Here is a 26,834-nt window from a genome sequence, read left to right as displayed (position 1 = left end):
AATTATTCAAATGACAGTTCGTTAAGCACGTGAAAAAAAAAAAATTGCCGCTTTCAGAGAAAATGAGCAAAAAGCTCAATGGCACTCGGAATAATCTGCTCTTTAAAATTCCCAGCCCGCTCCCACTTTACATGTGTTAGCAGCAAAAAGACAGAGACATGTAACTTATGCAATGGTCGTTTCAATAACACATTCTCTCCACTTGACAAAGAAGGGCAGGGAACTTGCATAAATGTAGTTGTCTGTGGGTTTATAGACAGATAAGGTCAAGAATAGTACCATCTGTAGCAACAAATGGAAGGGAGAATCCAAATAAGCAATACGCTAGAGGCATGGGATGGGGGGTGGGCTGTGTAATGAAGAGAGCGTGAGTAAGATGGAAAAAATGGTTGTTTTTCGTGAACCACTTATATGACCATGGTCAGGGGAACTCATTTATTCAAGTCCAGAAGGCATTTATCTTGGCTCTGAGGCAAGCTCAGTCACACAATCACCCCTCCGACTCGCCTTGGACTGTAGGCAACTGCAAACAAATTGATTACAGATTAGATGCAGGAACTAGTGGGGTGCATCTATGGAATCTAATGTCCACAGGAGAAGCAGTAAAGCCAGGCTATAAGGGGGAGAATGAGGCTGCAGATTGCAGTATTGTTTCACAGTTATAGATCACTATCGGCTCTTAAAGCTGCAATATGTAACTTATTGGGCGACCAGGACAAATTCAAGTTATAGATCTATCTTTCGTATTAAAAGCAAGTCCAAGAAGCGGGAGACTTGTTCTATGTGCGCTATTTCTATGCTTCCCGTTCTTACGTTTTGCATTTGCATTTTTGACTTTGGGTTTTGTACACCAGCTTCAAACAGCTGAAAATACCATCTTTTTGGTTATGTAAAATATATTTCACAGATGTTACAATGATTCTCTACACTATACATTGCTTGTTTTGTCACATAAACTGAAATTAGGCAAACTATTAGAACTTTAGCAACCAGGAAATCGCGGAGCTAGAGATGAAGAGAGAGACACCTATAGCCCAACAGGTCAGGATGACATCACTCTGACATCAAGTTTGGCTTTATCACGTACCGCGCGCAATATGATCTCATCAACATACTGTATCATTTGAACGGGAAATTATGGACATGTGTCGATGAAGACTAAAACCTTAATTATGCTTAAAGTGTTTACGGACCTCCACACCCATCAGGCATTTATGCCATCTGTGGGGTTCGCTGTGCCTGCATAAAAACTCAAAATGCAACAAAAGTAATGTAGCTAGATAGCTAGTATAGCTACAGAGCTAGCTATTTGATTGGTAGTTTCCCAAAATTCACAACGTTTGGCGTAAGCTTTGAACAATGTTTTTCTGGCAAAATGTGGGATACATTGTCAACATAGTCTGTGTGCACAAAATGCACACAGACTTTGTTGGGTTACGCTAAATAGCTAGCTATGGATGTTCGTTAACTATTGACGCTACAGCCAACAGGAAGTACGTCCCCCACCACTACAGACAATCAATCACAAACACAGAGCTCGCAGAGGCCCTCTGCTTTGTTACAGACATGAGGATGTGTGCAGAGCTCAGTGCAGATCCTCTAATTTGTTACAGACATGAGGATGTGTGCAGAGCTCAGTGCAGATCCTCTACTTTGTTACAGACATGAGGATGTGTGCAGAGCTCAGTGCAGATCCCCTACTTTGTTACAGACATGAGGATGTGTGCAGAGCTCAGTGCAGATCCTCTACTTTGTTACAGACATGAGGATGTGTGCAGAGCTCAGTGCAGATCCTCTACTTTGTTACAGACATGAGGATGTGTGCAGAGCTCGGTGCAGATCCTATACTTTGTTACAGACATGAGGATGTGTGCAGAGCTCGGTGCAGATCCTCTACTTTGTTACAGACATGAGGATGTGTGCAGAGCTCAGTGCAGATCATCTACTTTGTTACAGACATGAGGATGTGTGCAGAGCTCAGTTGAGATCCTCTACTTTGTTACAGACATGAGGATGTGTGCAGAGCTCAGTGCAGATCCTCTACTTTGTTACAGACATGAGGATGTGTGCAGAGCTCGGTGCAGATCCTCTACTTTGTTACAGACATGAGGATGTGTGCAGAGCTCAGTGCAGATCCTCTACTTTGTTACAGACATGAGGATGTGTGCAGAGCTCAGTGCAGATCCTCTACTTTGTTACAGACATGAGGATGTGTGCAGAGCTCGGTGCAGATCCTATACTTTGTTACAGACATGAGGATGTGTGCAGAGCTCGGTGCAGATCCTCCACAAAACCACAGTTGTGTTATATCTCTGCTCAGACTCCACTCACCTTTTGTACCATAAAACCAGTTTAATGCCAAAAATAGTTGGTTTTAACAATGAGGTAACAATTTTACACCAACTTCCATTGCCATCCAATGACCTTGGACGCCACATTTAGCTGAAAAACCTGCTCACTGAAAAAAAGTTAACACACGATCACAATTCAGGATACATACAGTATACTGCAGCATATCAAGAGACCATATTTTATGTCCAACCTGATGAACTTGGCCTCAAAAACCTGGCTGAACTATATACATACCTCAGAGTAATAACAGTAACAAAATGAATTTATGCATCCAGCTGAATGAATCAATGCCATTATACAGTACAAGTGGATGGAAAGAGTCCATGGTGACATAAAACACACATTCACCAGTCTGGTGTTTTCTCTATGGGCTCATTGTGTTTTCCAATGTGAGAAGTGAAAGAGTAACAACGGCAGCCATGTCCTCGGCCCTGTAAAGAGAACAGTTTATAGGGCACTGTGGGTATCCACAGAGTACACACACAAACTGTCCTAACTCTAACCCTAACCCTTAACCTAACCCTAACCCTAACCCTAAACCTTAACCTAACCATAACCCTAACCCTAACCCTAACCCTAACCCTAACCCTAACCTCAATCCTAACCTTAACCCCTAAAACCATACCTAACTATAACCTTAATTCTAAACCTAACCCTTAACCTAACCATAACCCTAACCTCAAACTTAACCTTAACCCCTAAAACCATACCTAACCTTATTTCTAAACCTAACCCTAATTGTAACTCTAAACCTAAGCCCTAAGCCTAAATTAGCATTTTTCCTCATGGGGCCTGGCAAAATGTCCCCACTTGTCTCAATTTTCCTTGTTTTACTATCCATGTGAGGACTTCTGGTACCTACAAGGATAGTTAAACAAAACACACACACACACACACACACAGCTTCTAAGTGTTTGTTTAGTCTCTCTGATTAGTTACACAAAAACACTAAATGCTTCAGCTTTGTAACTGACATCCTAGACCTAGAGAAAGAACAGGGATCGGTCTCAACTGGAATATGAATAAAGGAACAACACATCTAATTCTGGAAGTACAGAAGCTCTTAGAGAGAAAAACCCCAGAAGAAGAGACGGCCGAGTGCCTCTGACCAGAATATTGGGCCCCATTTCCAGTTCATTTCACGATGATTCTACATGTTGAATCAGCCCACACCTCCAGCATTCACCAGCAGCCAGCAGGTAGCGGCTATAACACATCGAGGCGCAGGACGTTAATCGTGTGAAGCCTACTGTTGCCAAAATGCCATGTTTCCTAGATTGCATCCTGTAGGGTAGAGTGGGGTAAGTTGAGTAAAAGGGTTAGTTGAGCCACCCCTTGTTTCTAGGAAACCATACACAAAATATATCATTTGACCTAACTTTTAGGAAGACGTCATAATTTCATGGAGTCTATGAAGGAAGAAACCACATGGAAAAAGTGGTGAGCAAGTTAGGTCCAAAAAAATGATTTTCACAAAGTCAAATAAATGTGTTTCATAAGTTTCATAATGATTGTATCTCAACCAAAGTAGATCGTTCTAAGATTGTTTTGCACACCAGTTTGGGTCTATAACATACAATATGAGGTCCTAAACCTAGCATGAAAGTGCATCCTTGTAGCGGTGTGGGCTAATACTGTACAGTCCAAATGTTTGCCTTGGGGTACGTTGAGACAATGAGGTTCTTGAGAGAGCAGCCAAGGAAGTGAGAAAAGGGAAAAAGTCCATTCAAGCAGCAGCAAGGGATGAACAAATGGACTGAATGACACACTGACAAAAAGAAAATGTACCTGTGTGAAAGGAAGGCTATGATAGAGTAGCAGAGGAACACAAGGTCCTATCTGAGGACATGGAGTCTGAGCTGTATAAAGAGAGGCTATGATAGAGTAGCAGAGGAACACAAGGTCCTATCTGATGACATGGAGTCTGAGCTGTATAAAGAGAGGCTATGATAGAGTAGCAGAGGAACACAAGGTCCTATCTGAGGACATGGAGTCTGAGCTGTATAAAGAGAGGCTATGATAGAGTAGCAGAGGAACACAAGGTCCTATCTGAGGACATGGAGTCTGAGCTGTATAAAGAGAGGCTATGATAGAGTAGCAGAGGAACACAAGGTCCTATCTGAGGACATGGAGTCTGAGCTGTATAAAGAGAGGCTATGATAGAGTAGCAGAGGAACACAAGGTCCTATCTGAGGACATGGAGTCTGAGCTGTATAAAGAGAGGCTATGATAGAGTAGCAGAGGAACACAAGGTCCTATCTGAGGACATGGAGTCTGAGCTGTATAAAGAGAGGCTATGATAGAGTAGCAGAGGAACACAAGGTCCTATCTGAGGACATGGAGTCTGAGCTTGCTAAACATATGAATAATCTCGCAGACCAGTTTCATGGGCTGAGTTGCCTCAAATGCAGAGAACTTGCCTACGAATCAGTATATCAAAACAATATCCCTGTCCCAGACAACTGGCCAGAAAATGGGTAAGTGATGTTGAACAGAGAGATCTATATCTGAATGTAGGCATACATTTAAGATATACAATATACCACACCCCCATTCCATGAATTAAACTTTGACCTACCTGCACCATCACACACTGTCACAGGACACCATCACCTACTTACTAGGGCCGGGACAATACCAGTATCACATAGTATATTTTTTCCATGGCAAAAATTAAAACAGAAAGCAGACAAAACTCTTTAGTCCTTTAGAAAGCTGCTGTTTGTAAAATAGTGTGAGCTATAGCTTGGAAAATATATACATGTGACTGGATGGCAAACTAATGTTTGTTTCCAACATTAGGACTGTTTTCCTAAAGAAGTTAAATCCGCTTCTTGTTTAGATTCCTTGTCACGATACTAATGAGAATCACAATACTGGTATCATCCCGGCTCTGCTGCTTACCCCAAGGAGGCTCAACTTACCCCTTAAACTGCGTCAAGAGACCACTTTTTGGACAGGCTATGTTTTCAAAACTGTAATGTTTACATACATTCTGTTTATTTCCCGGGATAATCGACCTCCTGAAATATGCGTAGATAACTTTGTTAGAAAGACTACTATATTCCCTTGATGTAGTGATGCTGAATGTAAAAAATGTCTCAACTTACCGCGCTCCCCCCCACTCTGTAAACTCTGGTCAAACATTACACAGTGCATCTCACTACTTTTGAACAGAGCCCTATGAGAAACCTGTTTGTTTGCTGAGACACATCATGGTGATAGCGAGGGAACGCATGGACTATTGATCCAGGGCAAACGTCCCCTTAACAGAACTCTTGATAGACCATTGTTTCAGTTCAACCTTTAACCAAATACTGAACATTGAATTCCACCCTGTAGGAATGGTGAAGCTTGGTCTCCCAATATGTTCACACATTATACAGCCTTTGATAATGATGTATATCATAACAACAGAATGTCAGAAACATGTTCTCTTCAAGCTTGGGGATGGAGTGTGGAGGAGTATCCTGGTAGAGTGTTGCCTAACTGTGTGTCTACCCCCCCACCCATATCATAGCAGTAGTCAGAGTGCTAACTTTTTGTTTGGAGGTCAATAAGAGTATTGAATTTGGTCGACAACATTTTTTATTGCTAATTTGCTATGTGAGGCTTATTTGATCGAATAGAAGTTTCATAATGGTTAGGTTGTTGGACGCACGTGGCATTTCAGCAACTTACCCCAAAACGACTTTATGTCGGAGTTGTGCCTGTTGTCATAGATAGAGGACTCATCATGGATATAACCCGTTTTAGCACAGACATCGCCATTGAGGGCTTCCACCATTTTAAAGTAGTCAACTTGGTGGGGATTCTTATACGTTTGGAGCAATGAGCCAATGAAGAAGAGGAAAATGTACTACTTTCAAATGAAGATGGCACTGCCCATGCTGTCACAGATGCTATAATGTCACAGATACAAAGATGAGTCCTCTATCTATCCCTATTGCATGTTGTTCACATGCGTATCTGCCCTCTCTGCCTTCCATCTTTAAGGACATGTATTTCCATTGTTAGAGCGGCCCCTCGAATAGACAATCTTTTCCTTCAGTCACTTGTTCTGTGACTGTTGCTTAATGGTAGACTCGGCAAGATGACATAGTTGCACAAAATAAACAGCAGTAGTGGATCAATTAAGACAACAACTAAGAGCATTGATGAGCGAGGCTAAACTTCTCTGCTGTTTTAGTGAGATACGCAGATACTAAGTATGATTGTGTGAGAGCAAAGTATTGCATCAGGCTCATTTCAATATCTGCAGTGCCTACCTTCAACACATTTAAAAGTATTGTCTCTTTGATTAGATTTTTTGTAAAAAAACAACAACATATATTTCAAGTTATGTTTATAATATTTTGGAACACCCCAGAAAAAATGTCAGTCCTCAAGCTGTGGAGCCAGAATGGGAAAACAGGGAAGATAGTGGTGCCATCTACATTTCAAGAGGCTCTAGAGAAAGGTAGGGTCAAGTACATATTAACAGTTAATACTCATGCCAAATGTATTGCCAGATTCAAACTGTAGGAAGTGTGAAGCTTGGTCTCTCAGAGGGAGAATAATTGTTAGTATGTGCCTAGAAAGTGGATGTGCATATATCAACGTCACAATGGTAAAATGTTAACAAAATTAACACACCTCATCATTTCTGGAGACAGGTTATCGAAATCGCAGCACTACAGTAGCTAGAAAAATAGTGTAGAAGCGATTGCCAACTAAGACCCAATGATGCCCTCAGACAAAATGCCGGAGCGCATTCATTTTCAACAGAAGGATGCGAGCACGGCGAGAGAAAATCGGTGAACATGGCGGGACTTAAGTTGGGGAAAGCTGAATATTATGCCATTGTTAGGTCATATTGCGGCGTGATTAACAAATGGAGGCTCACGATAGCTTCCAGTCTGTGCTGGATGGCTGTTGATACCTAGCACTACCAAGCATGCTGTCGGCTTGCTAGCACCCACATGGTGATCAATCAAGCGTCTTATCTGTTCATATGAACACGTTCTGTAATTGTAAACCGTTTTAGATGGCTAGCTTATCATCATGGCTAACTTCGGGGCAAAATAATTCACTCATTTACTGTTAATTAGCCACTGCAAACCTCTTTATTAGCAAACGTGACTCAGCCTCCAGAGGTGCAAGATATCTCCAGTAATGTTGACTTTTTCACGTTCTATGGTGTCTCCATTTTCTTAGCGTATTTGAGAGTGACGTAATGAAGACTAAATTCTTCAAGAACACCAACAACTTTATGGCGTTAATTAAAGGCGAGCGATGGGAGGACATCCAACAGAATCCAGGGGACAAAACAAGAAAATATAGGTCCTCGTTGCAACCACTGTTGGTCGTGTTTCCCTGCTCAGACGTTGTATGCATCAACTAATGGTCGCGTACAACCTCATTGACTGGGAAGTCAGGCAACAGATTGCTAGAATATAATGTGGTTCGCGATTCGTAAAATACATATCCAGGCGTTGAAAGATCTCACATGCGTCAGCAACGTCTGAGCAGTGGAACACAGCCAATATCTTCAGGTGATCTCGTATTTAACCATCAACGTCTGAGCAGTGGAACACAGCCAATATCTTCAGGTGATCTCGTATTTAACCATCAACGTCTGAGCAGTGGAACACAGCCAATATCTTCAGGTGATCTCGTATTTAACCATCAACGTCTGAGCAGTGGAACACAGCCAATATCTTCAGGTGATCTCGTATTTAACCATCAACGTCTGAGCAGTGGAACACAGCCATTATCTTCAGGTGATCTCGTATTTAACCATCAACGTCTGAGCAGTGGAACACAGCCAATATCTTCAGGTGATCTCGTATTTAACCATCAACGTCTGAGCAGTGGATCACAGCCATTATCTTCAGGTGATCTCGTATTTAACCATCAACGTCTGAGCAGTGGAACACAGCCAATATCTTCAGGTGATCTCGTATTTAACCATCAACGTCTGAGCAGTGGATCACAGCCATTATCTTCAGGTGATCTCGTATTTAACCATCAACGTCTGAGCAGTGGAACACAGCCATTATCTTCAGGTGATCTCGTATTTAACCATCAACGTCTGATCAGTGGAACACAGCCATTATCTTCAGGTGATCTCGTATTTAACCATCAACGTCTGAGCAGTGGATCACAGCCATTATCTTCAGGTGATCTCGTATTTAACCATCAACGTCTGATCAGTGGATCACAGCCATTATCTTCAGGTGATCTCGTATTTAACCATCAACGTCTGAGCAGTGGAACACAGCCAATATCTTCAGGTGATCTCGTATTTAACCATCAACGTCTGAGCAGTGGATCACAGCCATTATCTTCAGGTGATCTCGTATTTAACCATCAACGTCTGATCAGTGGAACACAGCCATTATCTTCAGGTGATCTCGTATTTAACCATCAACGTCTGAGCAGTGGATCACAGCCAATATCTTCAGGTGATCTCGTATTTAACCATCAACGTCTGATCAGTGGATCACAGCCATTATCTTCAGGTGATCTCGTATTTAACCATCAACGTCTGAGCAGTGGATCACAGCCATTATCTTCAGGTGATCTCGTATTTAACCATCAACGTCTGAGCAGTGGATCACAGCCATTATCTTCAGGTGATCTCGTATTTAACCATCAACGTCTGAGCAGTGGATCACAGCCAATATCTTCAGGTGATCTCGTATTTAACCATCAACGTCTGAGCAGTGGATCACAGCCATTATCTTCAGGTGATCTCGTATTTAACCATCAACGTCTGATCAGTGGAACACAGCCATTATCTTCAGGTGATCTCGTATTTAACCATCAACGTCTGAGCAGTGGATCACAGCCAATATCTTCAGGTGATCTCGTATTTAACCATCAACGTCTGATCAGTGGATCACAGCCATTATCTTCAGGTGATCTCGTATTTAACCATCAACGTCTGAGCAGTGGATCACAGCCATTATCTTCAGGTGATCTCGTATTTAACCATCAACGTCTGAGCAGTGGATCACAGCCATTATCTTCAGGTGATCTCGTATTTAACCATCAACGTCTGAGCAGTGGATCACAGCCAATATCTTCAGGTGATCTCGTATTTAACCATCAACGTCTGAGCAGTGGATCACAGCCATTATCTTCAGGTGATCTCGTATTTAACCATCAATACACGTTAAGATCACCCGCACAGCTGATCTCAACCGCTCCCTAAAAGCCAAGCTTCATTTGAGGTGTAAACTTAGTCCTGCTTTCAACCCCCAAATTTCCAAGACATGTTCGCCCTCTCTACAGGGTGTTATCTTCAGTTGAAGTAAAACCTGGTAATCGAGCAGACTAAGGGTTGATGGAACTATTTGACAATCATTCAGTAGAACTGAAAAAAAGTTATTTCTCGTTTAAGACAGCAATTATACTGTGGCAATATCATCATACAGGTTATATCAATATCATCATACAGGTTATATCAATATATCATACAGGTTATATCAATATATCATACAGGTTATATCAATATCATCATACAGGTTATATTAATATATCATACAGGTTATATCAATATCATCATACAGGTTATATCAATATATCATACAGGTTATATCAATATATCATACAGGTTATATCAATATCATCATACAGGTTATATCAATATCATCATACAGGTTATATCAATATATCATACAGGTTATATCAATATCATACAGGTTATATCAATATATCATACAGGTTATATCAATATCATCATACAGGTTATATCAATATATCATACAGGTTATATCAATATCATCATACAGGTTATATCAATATCATCATACAGGTTATATCAATATCATCATACAGGTTTTATCAATATCATCATACAGGTTATATCAATATCATCATACAGGTTATATCAATATCATCATACAGGTTATATCAATATCATCATACAGGTTATATCAATATCATCATACAGGTTATATCAATATATCATACAGGTTATATCAATATCATACAGGTTATATCAATATATCATACAGGTTATATCAATATCATCATACAGGTTATATCAATATATCATACAGGTTATATCAATATCATCATACAGGTTATATCAATATCATCATACAGGTTATGTCAATATCATCATACAGGTTATATCAATATCATCATACAGGTTATGTCAATATATCATACAGGTTATATCAATATATCATACAGGTTATATCAATATCATCATACAGGTTATATCAATATCATCATACAGGTTATGTCAATATCATCATACAGGTTATATCAATATCATCATACAGGTTATATCAATATCATCATACAGGTTATATCAATATCATCATACAGGTTATATCAATATCATCATACAGGTTATATCAATATATCATACAGGTTATATCCATATATCATACAGGTTATATCAATATATCATACAGGTTATATCAATATCATCATACAGGTTATATCAATATCATCATACAGGTTATATCAATATATCATACAGGTTATATCCATATATCATACAGGTTATATCAATATATCATACAGGTTATATCAATATATCATACAGGTTATATCAATATCATCATACAGGTTATATTAATATATCATACAGGTTATATCAATATCATCATACAGGTTATATCAATATCATCATACAGGTTATATCAATATATCATACAGGTTATATCCATATATCATACAGGTTATATTAATATATCATACAGGTTATATCAATATATCATACAGGTTATATCAATATATCATACAGGTTATATCAATATCATCATACAGGTTATATCAATATCATCATACAGGTTATGTCAATATCATCATACAGGTTATATCAATATCATCATACAGGTTATGTCAATATATCATACAGGTTATATCAATATCATCATACAGGTTATATTAATATATCATACAGGTTATATCAATATATCATACAGGTTATATCAATATATCATACAGGTTATATCAATATCATCATACAGGTTATATTAATATATCATACAGGTTATATCAATATCATCATACAGGTTATATCAATATATCATACAGGTTATATCAATATATCATACAGGTTATATCAATATATCATACAGGTTATGTCAATATATCATACAGATTATATCAATATATCATACAGGTTATATCAATATCATCATACAGGTTATATCAATATATCATACAACGTTATATCCATATATCATACAGGTTATATTAATATATCATACAGGTTATATCAATATCATCATACAGGTTATGTCAATATATCATACAGGTTATATCAATATATCATACAGGTTATATCAATCTATCATACAGATTATATCAATATATCATACAGGTTATATCAATATATCATACAGATTATATCAATATATCATACAGGTTATATCAATATCATCATACAGGTTATATTAATATATCATACAGGTTATATCAATATATCATACAGGTTATATCAATATATCATACAGGTTATATCAATATCATCATACAGGTTATATCAATCTATCATACAGATTATATCAATATATCATACAGGTTATATCAATATATCATACAGATTATATCAATATATCATACAGATTATATCAATATATCATACAGGTTATATCAATATATCATACAGGTTATATCAATCTATCATACAGATTATATCAATATATCATACAGGTTATATCAATATATCATACAGATTATATCAATATATCATACAGGTTATATCAATATCATCATACAGGTTATATTAATATATCATACAGGTTATATCAATATCATACAGGTTATATCAATATATCATACAGGTTATATCAATATCATCATACAGGTTATATCAATATATCATACAGGTTATATCAATATCATCATACAGGTTATATCAATATATCATACAGGTTATATCAATATCATCATACAGGTTATATCAATATATCATACAGGTTATATCAATATCATCATACAGGTTATATCAATATATCATACAGGTTATATCAATATATCATACAGGTTATATTAATATATCATACAGGTTATATCAATATATCATACAGGTTATATCAATATATCATACAGGTTATATCAATATATCATACAGGTTATGTCAATATATCATACAGATTATATCAATATATCATACAGGTTATATCAATATCATCATACAGGTTATATCAATATATCATACAACGTTATATCCATATATCATACAGGTTATATTAATATATCATACAGGTTATATCAATATCATCATACAGGTTATGTCAATATATCATACAGGTTATATCAATATATCATACAGGTTATATCAATCTATCATACAGGTTATATCAATATATCATACAGGTTATATCAATCTATCATACAGATTATATCAATATATCATACAGGTTATATCAATATATCATACAGATTATATCAATATATCATACAGGTTATATCAATATCATCATACAGGTTATATTAATATATCATACAGGTTATATCAATATCATACAGGTTATATCAATATATCATACAGGTTATATCAATATCATCATACAGGTTATATCAATATATCATACAGGTTATATCAATATCATCATACAGGTTATATCAATATATCATACAGGTTATATCAATATCATCATACAGGTTATATCAATATATCATACAGGTTATATCAATATCATCATACAGGTTATATCAATATATCATACAGGTTATATCAATATATCATACAGGTTATATTAATATATCATACAGGTTATATCAATATATCATACAGGTTATATCAATATATCATACAGGTTATATCAATATATCATACAGGTTATGTCAATATATCATACAGATTATATCAATATATCATACAGGTTATATCAATATCATCATACAGGTTATATCAATATATCATACAACGTTATATCCATATATCATACAGGTTATATTAATATATCATACAGGTTATATCAATATCATCATACAGGTTATGTCAATATATCATACAGGTTATATCAATATATCATACAGGTTATATCAATCTATCATACAGATTATATCAATATATCATACAGGTTATATCAATATGTCATACAGATTATATCAATATATCATACAGGTTATATCAATATATCATACAGATTATATCAATATATCATACAGGTTATATCAATATATCATACATATATGAATGGAAAACTCATTTTAGTGCACTAATTACGTTTTCATTTCCAATTTATGTAATCCATTAACTTGTCTATTAACTTGTCTAATAAAGCATTACTTTCTATTATCAAGAGGTCCAGCTAGCTGCATGGTAAATTCTGCCCGTTGGTTGCAATTGGCCAGGCCTGTTTATGGTTGCATGCAACAACCAATGTTTGGTTGCCACATCATCTACTGTGCAGTCAGTCAACAGATTCCTATAACTTATAATGTGGTTAGCTGATACGTAAAATACCTATCCAGGTGTTGTAAGGTCTGGCATGCATCAGCAACGTCTGAGCAGGGGAACACGACCATTATCTGCCAGCCTGTCTATATGCATGTCAGGACTGATAAGTGTTTGGTCTACCTGTACCGCCTATAAAGTTCTATAACGTGATTATTGCTGACATAGGCCTGAATGCAGCCTGCCACAGACTTGGGACTAAGTGAACTCAACCTAATCCTGATGTTTCTATTCTTGACCTCTCCGCTGTACCCCATCAGTGCTCATATACCTAATGCCCCTGGGGCAGACCAACAACAACCCACTTTGAATGGGTCTGGGCTAGCTGCCAGGTCAATAATGGCATGGCCAGAGAAAACACACACACATCGAAACAGGAAGCAGGCCCATTCTGATGACAAATCATGTCTGCTGGTAAGCTGAATTCACAGCTAGGGCTGAGACAGAGTTGACTGAGCCTATGAATTTTTACACAGTGAAGTGCCCGCGTGTACACACAAATCACACACTCACGTCACAGGAGGTTGGTGGCACCTTAATTGGGGAGGACGGCCTTGTGGTAATGGCTGGAGCAGAATTAGTGGAATTGTATCAAAATACATGCATGCCATTCCATTTGCTCTATTTCAGCCATTATTATGAGCCGTCCTCCCCTCAGCAGCCTCCACTGACGCACGTACTGTTCATACGCACATACAGCTTGGTGCAGTTAAGGAACGCTGACTTGGGAAGACTAACGATGTCAATGGCATTCGCTAGGTTTTATTGTACTTTTACACAGTAAAACATCAACTTAAATAAACACCAAACTGTCATGAACACAACTGATATGAATGTCCAGTTTTATGTGTTCCAATGTGTGAATGGGTTGTTCTTCTTGCTCAGACGCACCTTCAGACTAGTACTCTACTGGAAACACTATCAAAGGCTGTTGCAGAGCATGAATTCAATTAAGACTATTGCCAGGGAATATGGGCTTTCTCGTATATACTGTACGCTCTGTCTATAAGGGTCAGACGGACACTGAGAGAAATCCTTGTTTATACTGTACGCTCTGTCTATAAGGGTCAGACTTATACTGAGAGAAATCCTTGTATATACTGTACGCTCTGTCTATAAGGGTCAGACTTATACTGAGAGAAATCCTCGTATATACTGTACGCTCTGTCTATAAGGGTCAGACTTATACTGAGAGAAATCCTTGTTTATACTGTACGCTCTGTCTATAAGGGTCAGACTTATACTGAGAGAAATCCTTGTTTATACTGTACGCTCTGTATATAAGGGTCAGACTTATACTGAGAGAAATCCTCGTATATACTGTACGCTCTGTATATAAGGGTCAGACTTACACTGAGAGAAATCCTTGTTTATACTGTACGCTCTGTCTATAAGGGTCAGACTTATACTGAGAGAAATCCTTGTTTATACTGTATGCTCTGTCTATAAGGGTCAGACGGACACTGAGAGAAATCCTTGTTTATACTGTATGCTCTGTCTATAAGGGTCAGACTTATACTGAGAGAAATCCTCGTTTATATTGTATGCTCTGTCTATAAGGGTCAGACTTATACTGAGAGAAATCCTCGTATATACTGTATGCTCTGTCTACAAGGGTCAGACTTATACTGAGAGAAATCCTCGTATATACTGTATGCTCTGTCTACAAGGGTCAGACTTATACTGAGAGAAATCCTCATATATACTGTATGCTCTGTCTACAAGGGTCAGACTTATACTGAGAGAAATCCTCATATATACTGCATGCTCTGTCTACAAGGGTCAGACTTATACTGAGAGAAATCCTCATATATACTGCATGCTCTGTCTACAAGGGTCAGACTTATACTGAGAGAAATCCTCATATATACTGTATGCTCTGTCTACAAGGGTCAGACTTATACTGAGAGAAATCCTCATATATACTGTATGCTCTGTCTACAAGGGTCAGACTTATACTGAGAGACATCCTCATATATACTGTATGCTCTGTCTACAAGGGTCAGACTTATACTGAGAGAAATCCTCATATATACTGTATGCTCTGTCTACAAGGGTCAGACTTATACTGAGAGAAATCCTCATATATACTGCATGCTCTGTCTACAAGGGTCAGACTTATACTGAGAGAAATCCTCATATATACTGTATGCTCTGTCTACAAGGGTCAGACTTATACTGAGAGAAATCCTCATATATACTGTATGCTCTGTCTACAAGGGTCAGACTTATACTGAGAGACATCCTCATATATACTGTATGCTCTGTCTATAAGGGTCAGACTTATACTGAGAGAAATCCTCATATATACTGTATGCTCTGTCTACAAGGGTCAGACTTATACTGAGAGAAATCCTCATATATACTGCATGCTCTGTCTACAAGGGTCAGACTTATACTGAGAGAAATCCTCATATATACTGTATGCTCTGTCTACAAGGGTCAGACTTATACTGAGAGAAATCCTCATATATACTGTATGCTCTGTCTACAAGGGTCAGACTTATACTGAGAGAAATCCTCATATATACTGCATGCTCTGTCTACAAGGGTCAGACTTATACTGAGAGAAATCCTCATATATACTGTATGCTCTGTCTACAAGGGTCAGACTTATACTGAGAGAAATCCTCATATATACTGTATGCTCTGTCTATAAGGGTCAGACTTATACTGAGAGAAATCCTCATATATACTGTATGCTCTGTCTACAAGGGTCAGACTTATACTGAGAGAAATCCTCGTATATACTGTATGCTCTGTCTACAAGGGTCAGACTTATACTGAGAGAAATCCTCGTATATACTGTATGCTCTGTCTACAAGGGTCAGACTTATACTGAGAGAAATCCTCATATATACTGTATGCTCTGTCTACAAGGGTCAGACTTATACTGAGAGAAATCCTCATATATACTGCATGCTCTGTCTACAAGGGTCAGACTTATACTGAGAGAAATCCTCATATATACTGCATGCTCTGTCTACAAGGGTCAGACTTATACTGAGAGAAATCCTCATATATACTGTATGCTCTGTCTACAAGGGTCAGACTTATACTGAGAGAAATCCTCATATATACTGTATGCTCTGTCTATAAGGGTCAGACTTATACTGAGAGAAATCCTCATATATACTGTATGCTCTGTCTACAAGGGTCAGACTTATACTGAGAGAAATCCTCGTATATACTGTATGCTCTGTCTACAAGGGTCAGACTTATACTGAGAGAAATCCTCGTATATACTGTATGCTCTGTCTATAAGGGTCAGACTTATACTGAGAGAAATCCTCATATATACTGCATGCTCTGTCTACAAGGGTCAGACTTATACTGAGAGAAATCCTCATATATACTGTATGCTCTGTCTACAAGGGTCAGACTTATACTGAGAGAAATCCTCATATATACTGCATGCTCTGTCTACAAGGGTCAGACTTATACTGAGAGAAATCCTCATATATACTGTATGCTCTGTCTACAAGGGTCAGACTTATACTGAGAGACATCCTCGTATATACTGTATGCTCTGTCTACAAGGGTCAGACTTATACTGAGAGAAATCCTCATATATACTGTATGCTCTGTCTACAAGGGTCAGACTTATACTGAGAGAAATCCTCATATATACTGCATGCTCTGTCTACAAGGGTCAGACTTATACTGAGAGAAATCCTCATATATACTGCATGCTCTGTCTACAAGGGTCAGACTTATACTGAGAGAAATCCTCGTATATACTGTATGCTCTGTCTACAAGGGTCAGACTTATACTGAGAGAAATCCTCATATATACTGCATGCTCTGTCTACAAGGGTCAGACTTATACTGAGAGAAATCCTCATATATACTGTATGCTCTGTCTACAAGGGTCAGACTTATACTGAGAGAAATCCTCATATATACTGCATGCTCTGTCTACAAGGGTCAGACTTATACTGAGAGAAATCCTCATATATACTGTATGCTCTGTCTTCAAGGGTCAGACTTATACTGAGAGACATCTTCGGGTGGGGTACAACAATACAACGTTGCAGACAGAAATACAATGCATAAAGAAGGAGGATTCCCTATTCTACATGGAACTGAATCATTTATATTCTACACAACATATTTCTACATGAATGTTCTGTGTTGCACCCTCCAGCACTCCCTCAGTCCCTGTATGATTTCTTGGTCAGATGGTCTGGGAGCTCCACTCACACCAGCCAACTCTGTCATGTTGATTCAATTAGTCATGGGATTAGTTGCGAGACAGGCAAACACACACACACACACACACACACACACACACACACACACACACACACACACACACACACACACACACACACACACACACACACACACACACACACACACACACACACACACACACACACACACACACACACCACAGAGTGAGAGGATGGAGCTGAATCAAAAGTGAATGTCTCACTGGCTGTGTATATGTGTGGTGACATGCACTGGAGCTCATTTAGAGCAGTGAGCTTTCCCAGGCCAGTCCAGCTCAGCTCTTAAACTGAAAGTTACACACAAGCCCCTTCTCCTCACTGAATAATTATTGACTAATATAACAAATGAAATACCTCCCAAATCCAATGTTTAACTATTACTGAGGTTTATGTCTGGTAAAACAACAAGGGGAATTTTGAGGCTTACCCGTAGTCTGATAAGGAATTCGCTGTTTGCATCGCTGAGGAGTGCCCAGGAAAGAATTAAATCCAATTGTTAGATGCTTCCACCCTCCCCCCAAATCCAAATCATACTGCAAGCCAACATCATGTATAGGCTAGTGCTTATGAAGAACGGAGTAACAGCAATGCATGAAATGAACATTCTAGATTTATAAACCGGATTGTGTTTCGGAATATGATGTGCAAGTGACATTGTACTAACGTCCTAAGTCATACTTACAGGTCATACCTAATCTTTTCAATGGGCTTGAAGATCATATCATCAAATTGATGAAAACGTGGTCATTTAAGATATATATATACAATTATGTGTTTGTGGATTTATTTTTGTGAGATGCCTTTTGTGACGTTTTTGCGCTAAAGACCATTGTACTACGTTTTTGCCCATTGAATACCATTCAAAAAGCCTACAAAAGTAAAAAAGAAAATACAAGGCTACTTCCTGAAAACGACCCTTCGCTAAGCCCCGTCCCAGAATTTTGGGCAACCAATTGCAGCTCTCCGACGGATAGCAACTGTCGCTAACCAAGCTTATGTTTGACCTGCCTCGAACAAACTCTAGTTTCAAACACACGGAAGCCATGGCAAATACAGAGTTTATTTTTTATTGTTTATATGGCTAAATATTTGATCAGTCTACTTGCAACAATGATTCCTGAAATGCAAAGCTTGTTTATGGAGTATTTTTCAAACTCAAAATTATAGTTTTGTTGCATTGTTTGCTAGCTGGTTATATTTTAGCTAGTTCTCATTGACTACCCATGAAAACGTCGCTGACTCTAGCTAGCTAGCCAGTTAATGTAACTTATTTTCTCCAAACAATAGGTCATTTATAAATGTCATCGTATTTGCAAACAACTGTAATGCAGTTCAGATAAAATCTCCATCAGATCTTATTTGCTACTTCTATTCGAACAAGGCCTCACATAGCAAATGAGCAATTTAACTCTATAGAAAACATCCCCGCTTCCAATGTTAAAGCTTATTTTCACACTGACATATTTTAGGGCAGAGTCAGCTCTATTGCTTCCCCTCTTCCTCAGCCATCTCAGATTTTATTTAAGTGAATAACGTCATTATTCCCATGAGGGACGACTCTTCTGGAAAGGTTCCAAAATAAACCTACAAACATAAACATAGTTTCACATACAACACATAACAAAAACAGAGGTCATCATAGACATGGGTCGTAGAACAGGAGTCCTCCTAACTGAGTTCTGAATGGGTAGAAGAACAGGAGTCCTCCTAACTGAGTTCTGAATGGGTAGTAGAACAGGAGTCCTCCTAACTGAGTTCTGAATGGATCGTAGAACAAGAGTCCTCCTAACTGAGTTCTGAATGGGTAGTAGAACAGGAGTCCTCCTAACTGAGTTCTGAATGGGTAGTAGAACAGGAGTCCTCCTAACTGAGTTCTGAATGGGTAGTAGAACAGGAGTCCTCCTAACTGAGTTCTGAATGGGTAGTAGAACAGGAGTCATCCTAACTGAGTTCTGAATGGGTAGTAGAACAGGAGTCCTCCGAACTGAGTTCTGAATGGGTAGTAGAACAGGAGTCCTCCTAACTGAGTTCTGAATGGGTAGTAGAACAGGAGTCCTCCTAACTGAGTTCTGAATGGGTAGTAGAACAGGAGTCCTCCTAACTGAGTTCTGAATGGGTAGTAGAACAGGAGTCATCCTAACTGAGTTCTGAATGGGTAGTAGAACAGGAGTCCTCCTAACTGAGTTCTGAATGGGTAGTAGAACAGGAGTCCTCCTAACTGAGTTCTGAATGGGTAGTAGAACAGGAGTCCTCCTAACTGAGTTCTGAATGGGTAGTAGAACAGGAGTCCTCCTAACTGAGTTCTGAATGGGCAGTAGAACAGGAGTCCTCCTAACTGAGTTCTGAATGGGTAGTAGAACAGGAGTCCTCCTAACTGAGTTCTGAATGGGTAGTCGAACAGGAGTCCTCCTAACTGAGTTCTGAATGGGTAGTAGAACAGGAGTCCTCCTAACTGAGTTGAATGGGTAGTAGAACAGGAGTCCTCCTAACTGAGTTTTGAATGGGTAGTAGAACAGGAATCCTCCTGAGTTCTGAATGGGTAGTAGAACAGGAGTCCTCCTAACTGAGTTCTGAATGGGCAGTAGAACAGGAGTCCTCCTAACTGAGTTCTGAATGGGTAGTAGAACAGGAGTCCTCCTAACTGAGTTCTGAATAAGCAGTCTAGAAGCTCTATCTCAGGTCAGAATCACAGTGTGATACCAATATGTTGTGATGTTGCTAGCCACTGTTAGCTCTATGTATAGGACTGTTTTACAATCCCACAAACAGTGGCCTTTTCTGTTGTGAAATCGTGTGGAACATTCCTTGCTGTCAATCACTCAAACTGCCAACTTAAACGGGGTGGGCTAAATTCAAACGAATCCAGGCATCCTGCAGAAATGTGAAATGGCTGGAGTCGAGGAAACATAATTTAGACTACTTCAGAAAATGTACTATTTCTAGTCTAATCTAATGTTGTAATTTATAGGTTGAGCTCTCCTGGGCAAGATCATCTGCTGAAAGCATGTATGCCAATGAAAATGTCCAAATATCTGATATTATGTCAAGAAAGAATGTGGGGGAATAAAGGGAGTATTCAATTCAAACCAAAACACAATACAAGGCTTGTCCTGTGAATGAATGGAAAAACATTCTGTTTTAGACAGAGGTGCGGAGATACAGTGTTAGGGCCGAAGTGTTTGACTGGGATGGGATCCATGTTCTGTCGGCCACTCTGGGAAGACAGCCCTGTGTGTGTGTGTGTGTGTGTGTGTGTGTGTGTGTGTGTGTGTGTGTGTGTGTGTGTGTGTGTGTGCGTGCGAGGCCAGCTATTCCCTGGCTGGCGCTGCTCCAGTCCTAACATTGTGTGGTGTGTTGGTCTAAGGTCCTGTATGGGTTGGGTTTAGTCCCAGTCCGGGCGGAGAGTGATGCTGGACCATTCCCTTCCTGACTGTATGTGTGTTCTCAGAAGACTGTTACAGAACCGGGAGACAAACACACACAAACACACTCCTCACTGTGAGATGCTTCTGAATAATAAGGAAACTACAGGTCTTCAAATTGTTCACACATCCACGCAAACATGCAGGGCAGTGGACCCACAACCACACTAACATGCAGGGCAGTGGACCCATACCCACACTAACATGCAGGGCAGTGGACCCATACCCACACTAACATGCAGGGCAGTGGACCCACACTAACATGCAGGGCAGTGGACCCATGCCCACACTAACATGCAGGGCAGTGGACCCACACTAACATGCAGGGCAGTGGACCCACACTAACATGCAGGGCAGTGGACCCATGCCCACACTAACATGCAGGGCAGTGGACCCACACTAACATGCAGGGCAGTGGGCCCACACTAACATGCAGGGCAGTGGACCCATGCCCACACTAACATGCAGGGCAGTGGACCCACACTAACATGCAGGGCAGTGGACCCACACTAACATGCAGGGCAGTGGACCCATGCCCACACTAACATGCAGGGCAGTGGACCCACACTAACATGCAGGGCAGTGGACCCACACCCACATTAACATGCAGGGCAGTGGACCCACAACCACACTAACATGCAGGGCAGTGGACCCATACCCACACTAACATGCAGGGCAGTGGACCCATACCCACACTAACATGCAGGGCAGTGGACCCACAACCACACTAACATGCAGGGCAGTGGACCCATACCCACACTAACATGCAGGGCAGTGGACCCATACCCACACTAACATGCAGGGCAGTGGACCCATACCCACACTAACATGCAGGGCAGTGGACCCATACCCACACTAACATGCAGGGCAGTGGACCCATACCCACACTAACATGCAGGGCAGTGGGCCCACACTAACATGCAGGGCAGTGGACCCACACTAACATGCAGGGCAGTGGGCCCACACTAACATGCAGGGCAGTGGACCCACACTAACATGCAGGGCAGTGGACCCACAACCACACTAACATGCAGGGCAGTGGGCCCACACTAACATGCAGGGCAGTGGACCCACACTAACATGCAGGGCAGTGGACCCACAACCACACTAACATGCAGGGCAGTGGACCCACACCCACACTAACATGCAGGGCAGTGGACCCATACCCACACTAACATCCAGGGCAGTGGACCCACACTAACATGCAGGGCAGTGGGCCCACACTAACATGCAGGGCAGTGGACCCACACTAACATGCAGGGCAGTGGACCCACACTAACATGCAGGGCAGTGGACCCATACCCACACTAACATGCAGGGCAGTGGGCCCACACTAACATGCAGGGCAGTGGACCCACACTAACATCCAGGGCAGTGGACCCACACTAACATGCAGGGCAGTGGACCCACACTAACATGCAGGGCAGTGGGCCCACACTAACATGCAGGGCAGTGGACCCACACTAACATGCAGGGCAGTGGACCCACAACCACACTAACATGCAGGGCAGTGGGCCCACACTAACATGCAGGGCAGTGGACCCACAACCACACTAACATGCAGGGCAGTGGACCCACACCCACACTAACATGCAGGGCAGTGGACCCATACCCACACTAACATGCAGGGCAGTGGACCCACACTAACATGCAGGGCAGTGGGCCCACACTAACATGCAGGGCAGTGGACCCACACTAACATGCAGGGCAGTGGACCCACACTAACATCCAGGGCAGTGGACCCACACTAACATACAGGGCAGTGGACCCACACTAACATGCATGGCAGTGGACCCACACTAACATGCAGGGCAGTGGACCCACACCCACACTAACATGCAGGGCAGTGGGCCCACACTAACATGCAGGGCAGTGGGCCCACACTAACATGCAGGGCAGTGGACCCACACCCACACTAACATGCAGGGCAGTGGGCCCACACTAACATGCAGGGCAGTGGACCCACACGCACACTAACATGCAGGGCAGTGGACCCACACCCACACTAACATGCAGGGCAGTGGACCCACACCCACACTAACATGCAGGGCAGTGGACCCACACTAACATCCAGGACAGTGGACCCACACTAACATACAGGGCAGTGGACCCACACTAACATGCAGGGCAGTTGACCCATACCCACACTAACATGCAGGGCAGTGGACCCACACTAACATGCAGGGCAGAGGACCCACACTAACATGCAGGGCAGTGGACCCACACTAACATGCAGGGCAGTGGACCCACACTAACATGCAGGGCAGTGGGCCCACACTAACATGCAGGGCAGTGGGCCCACACTAACATGCAGGGCAGTGGACCCACACCCACACTAACATGCAGGGCAGTGGACCCACACTAACATGCAGGGCAGTGGACACACACTAACATGCAGGACAGTGGACCCACACTAACATGCAGGACAGTGGACCCACACTAACATGCAGGGCAGTGGGCCCACACTAACATGCAGGGCAGTGGACCCATACCCACACTAACATGCAGGGCAGTGGACCCACACTAACATGCAGGGCAGTGGACCCACACTAACATGCAGGGCAGTGGGCCCACACTAACATGCAGGGCAGTGGGCCCACACTAACATGCAGGGCAGTGGACCCACACTAACATGCAGGGCAGTGGACCCATACCCACACTAACATGCAGGGCAGTGGGCCCACACTAACATGCAGGGCAGTGGATCCACACTAACATGCAGGGCAGTGGGCCCACACTAACATGCAGGGCAGTGGGCCCACACTAACATACAGGGCAGTGGACCCACACTAACATGCAGGGCAGTGGGCCCACACTAACATGCAGGGCAGTGGACCCACACCAACATGCAGGGCAGTGGGCCCACACTAACATGCAGGGCAGTGGACCCACACTCAGTTCACTGGCACCAGCTACAAGGTAACCCCAGAGGGAGATACCTATAGAATGATTATTACAATCAGTCTCATTCTTTATCATTAGAAAACACCTGGAAACATAGTAATGTCATACAGATTCTACACAGAATGATGGATGCATTAATGTCTATGTTTTGACACGAGTTTGCTAGTGCCATGCAGTATGTTTTTCTCATCATGCCTATTAGTTGTGACTTAGTTCTATGTCGGCTATGTCATTTTGAGACGGGTCTGCTCAGCCTCCTTGTTCAGATCATTTGTGGAGCCAATGGAACCCTGCCCATTCTCCCACATCACATACAGACAGGTCTATCCAACATAAGTGAAATTGAAGAGCTTGTTAAGGTGAAGCAGCCAGTGTGTTTGTCTGTTCCCTGTTCCGAGGCCAGGTGTTTCTCTGTCTAACGGCTGTGTTGGAGCCGCCAGGGAAGTCCCCCCTAGAGCGGGCAGACACAGGGAGTGGTGGGTGAAGAGAAAGAGAGAGAGTGGTATTAGAGGGGAGGCGTGAGCGACGTGTTCTAGTGGGCACACAGACGGCTGCTGGCACTCACTGGCACACTGACCTGGCAATTAGCCTCTGACTCACAACACTCACAGCAGGCTCCTCTGACTGGCCAGTGTGGGAACAGAGAGAAACAGAGAGAGAGACACTCACAGCACGCTCCTCTGACTGGCCAGTGTGGGAACAGAGAGAAACAGAGAGAGAGACACCCACAGCACGCTCCTCTGACTGGCCAGTGTGGGAACAGAGAGAAACAGAGAGAGAGACACCCACAGCACGCTCCTCTGACAGTGAGGGAACAGAGCTAGGTCCATGTAACAGACAATATGAAGTACATTGACAAAGCACCCCAAGCCATGACATAATGCCTGTCCTCTACACATGACTGCTCTCTCTCTCTGTGTGTTTGTGTGTGTTTGTGTGTGTGTGTGTGTGTGTGTGTGTGTGTGTGTGTGTGTGTGTGTGTGTGTGTGTGTGTGTGTGTGTGTGTGTGTGTGTTTAGGTCTCTGTGTATGTGAGTCTACAGGGAGTCTTCACCCTTCACCCTGGCCTTTATCTGGAAAACCTGAAGTGAAAACAAAAGTAAAGCACAGCCACTCTGTGAAACCCATTAGCCTGCCATTGTCTCAGCACACTGCCACTGACGTCTGTAATGCATTAACACAGGAAGAAAGGAGACAGGGAGAGACAAAGGGAGAGATGGAAGAAGCAAAGGAGAGAGGAAAAAGATGGACAGACAGGGAGAGAGGAAGATGGACAGTAGGAGGGAGGATGAGGGGAGACAGAGAGGACAGGAGACAGGCGAGAGTGAGCTAGATAGAGAGAGCGGGACAGAGAAGGAGAAACAGAGAGAGGAGCAGAGAGAGTGAGAGACCCGGCAGACAGGCAGCCCCAGACTGAACCATATGAAGAGTAACAGAAACCCCAGCATGTTGAGTCGAGGTAAAAGTCAGGGTTTAGCTCCCCCAGGGCTGGAACAGTAACAGACAAAAAGAGCTTGTGTGCACGTGTCTGTGTGTACATGTCTGTGTGTGTGTACGTGTTTGTGTGTGTGTGTGTCTGTGTATGTGTGTGCTTGCAGCATCTGCTGCTCAACTGATCCTCCTGCCAAGTCAGCCGTTTCATGGGGGCTGTCACCCCTCGTCTCTCCCTCCTCTCCATCCATCTAGCTCCCTCCCTCGTTCAGGCCTCCACTGTCCTCCCTCCCACCCTCATGGAGTGTGTGACTTCAGTAAACGAGGGGGTGGGTGAGAGAGGGGGGGTTAGATGGATGAGGTAATGCTAGATGTGGCCCAGCTCAGCTTGGAGGAAACAAAGGCAATGAATTTCCGAGCTCCAGTTTGCAGATGAGCTTCCCTTTTGAAGTCAGAGAGGGTGAAGGAGCAGGTTATTACAGCGTGAGATGAAGTGTGTACAACATCCATAATTATGTCTACCTCACAATTATCAAAATGAGTATCTCTTTGTCACTTCTTGATGCTGGGGGGGACTGTAAAAACAGTTATGTGTGTGTGTGTGTGTGTGTGTGTGTGTGTGTGTGTGTGTGTGTGTGTGTGTGTGTGTGTGTGTGTGTGTGTATTAGTTATTATATGTAGCTGTACGTTTCAATTGACCTTTTCCCCTGCTGAGTTGCTTTCTCTCTGTTTTAGGGGGATTGTCCTTGTGTAGCTGTGCTTGTCTGTCTGTCTCAGACTTGTCAGACAGACTGTCTGTCTCAGACTTGTCTGTCTGCCTGTCTCTCTGTTTTAAGCCTAATGTATACCTGAAGGAGGTTAGCAGTTATTCTAAAGAAATGGTAGTAAACTCACATATACTGTAGCTAGCAGAGTGTAGCACAGGACAGGCTCCGCGGGTCGTCAAGATGCTTCTGAGAACCTGTGAGCTGACAGAAGCTCATAGACAACCATTGACCCGACATGACCCGCCGGTGACCCGACATGACCCACAAGGCTGCATCACCCCAGACATAAACGTACAGAGAGAGACAGCACC

Source organism: Oncorhynchus clarkii, chromosome 26 (assembly GCF_045791955.1).
Source record: "Oncorhynchus clarkii lewisi isolate Uvic-CL-2024 chromosome 26, UVic_Ocla_1.0, whole genome shotgun sequence".
NCBI classification, from domain to species: Eukaryota; Metazoa; Chordata; class Actinopteri; order Salmoniformes; family Salmonidae; genus Oncorhynchus; species Oncorhynchus clarkii.
This window is presented reverse-complemented; position numbering follows the sequence as displayed.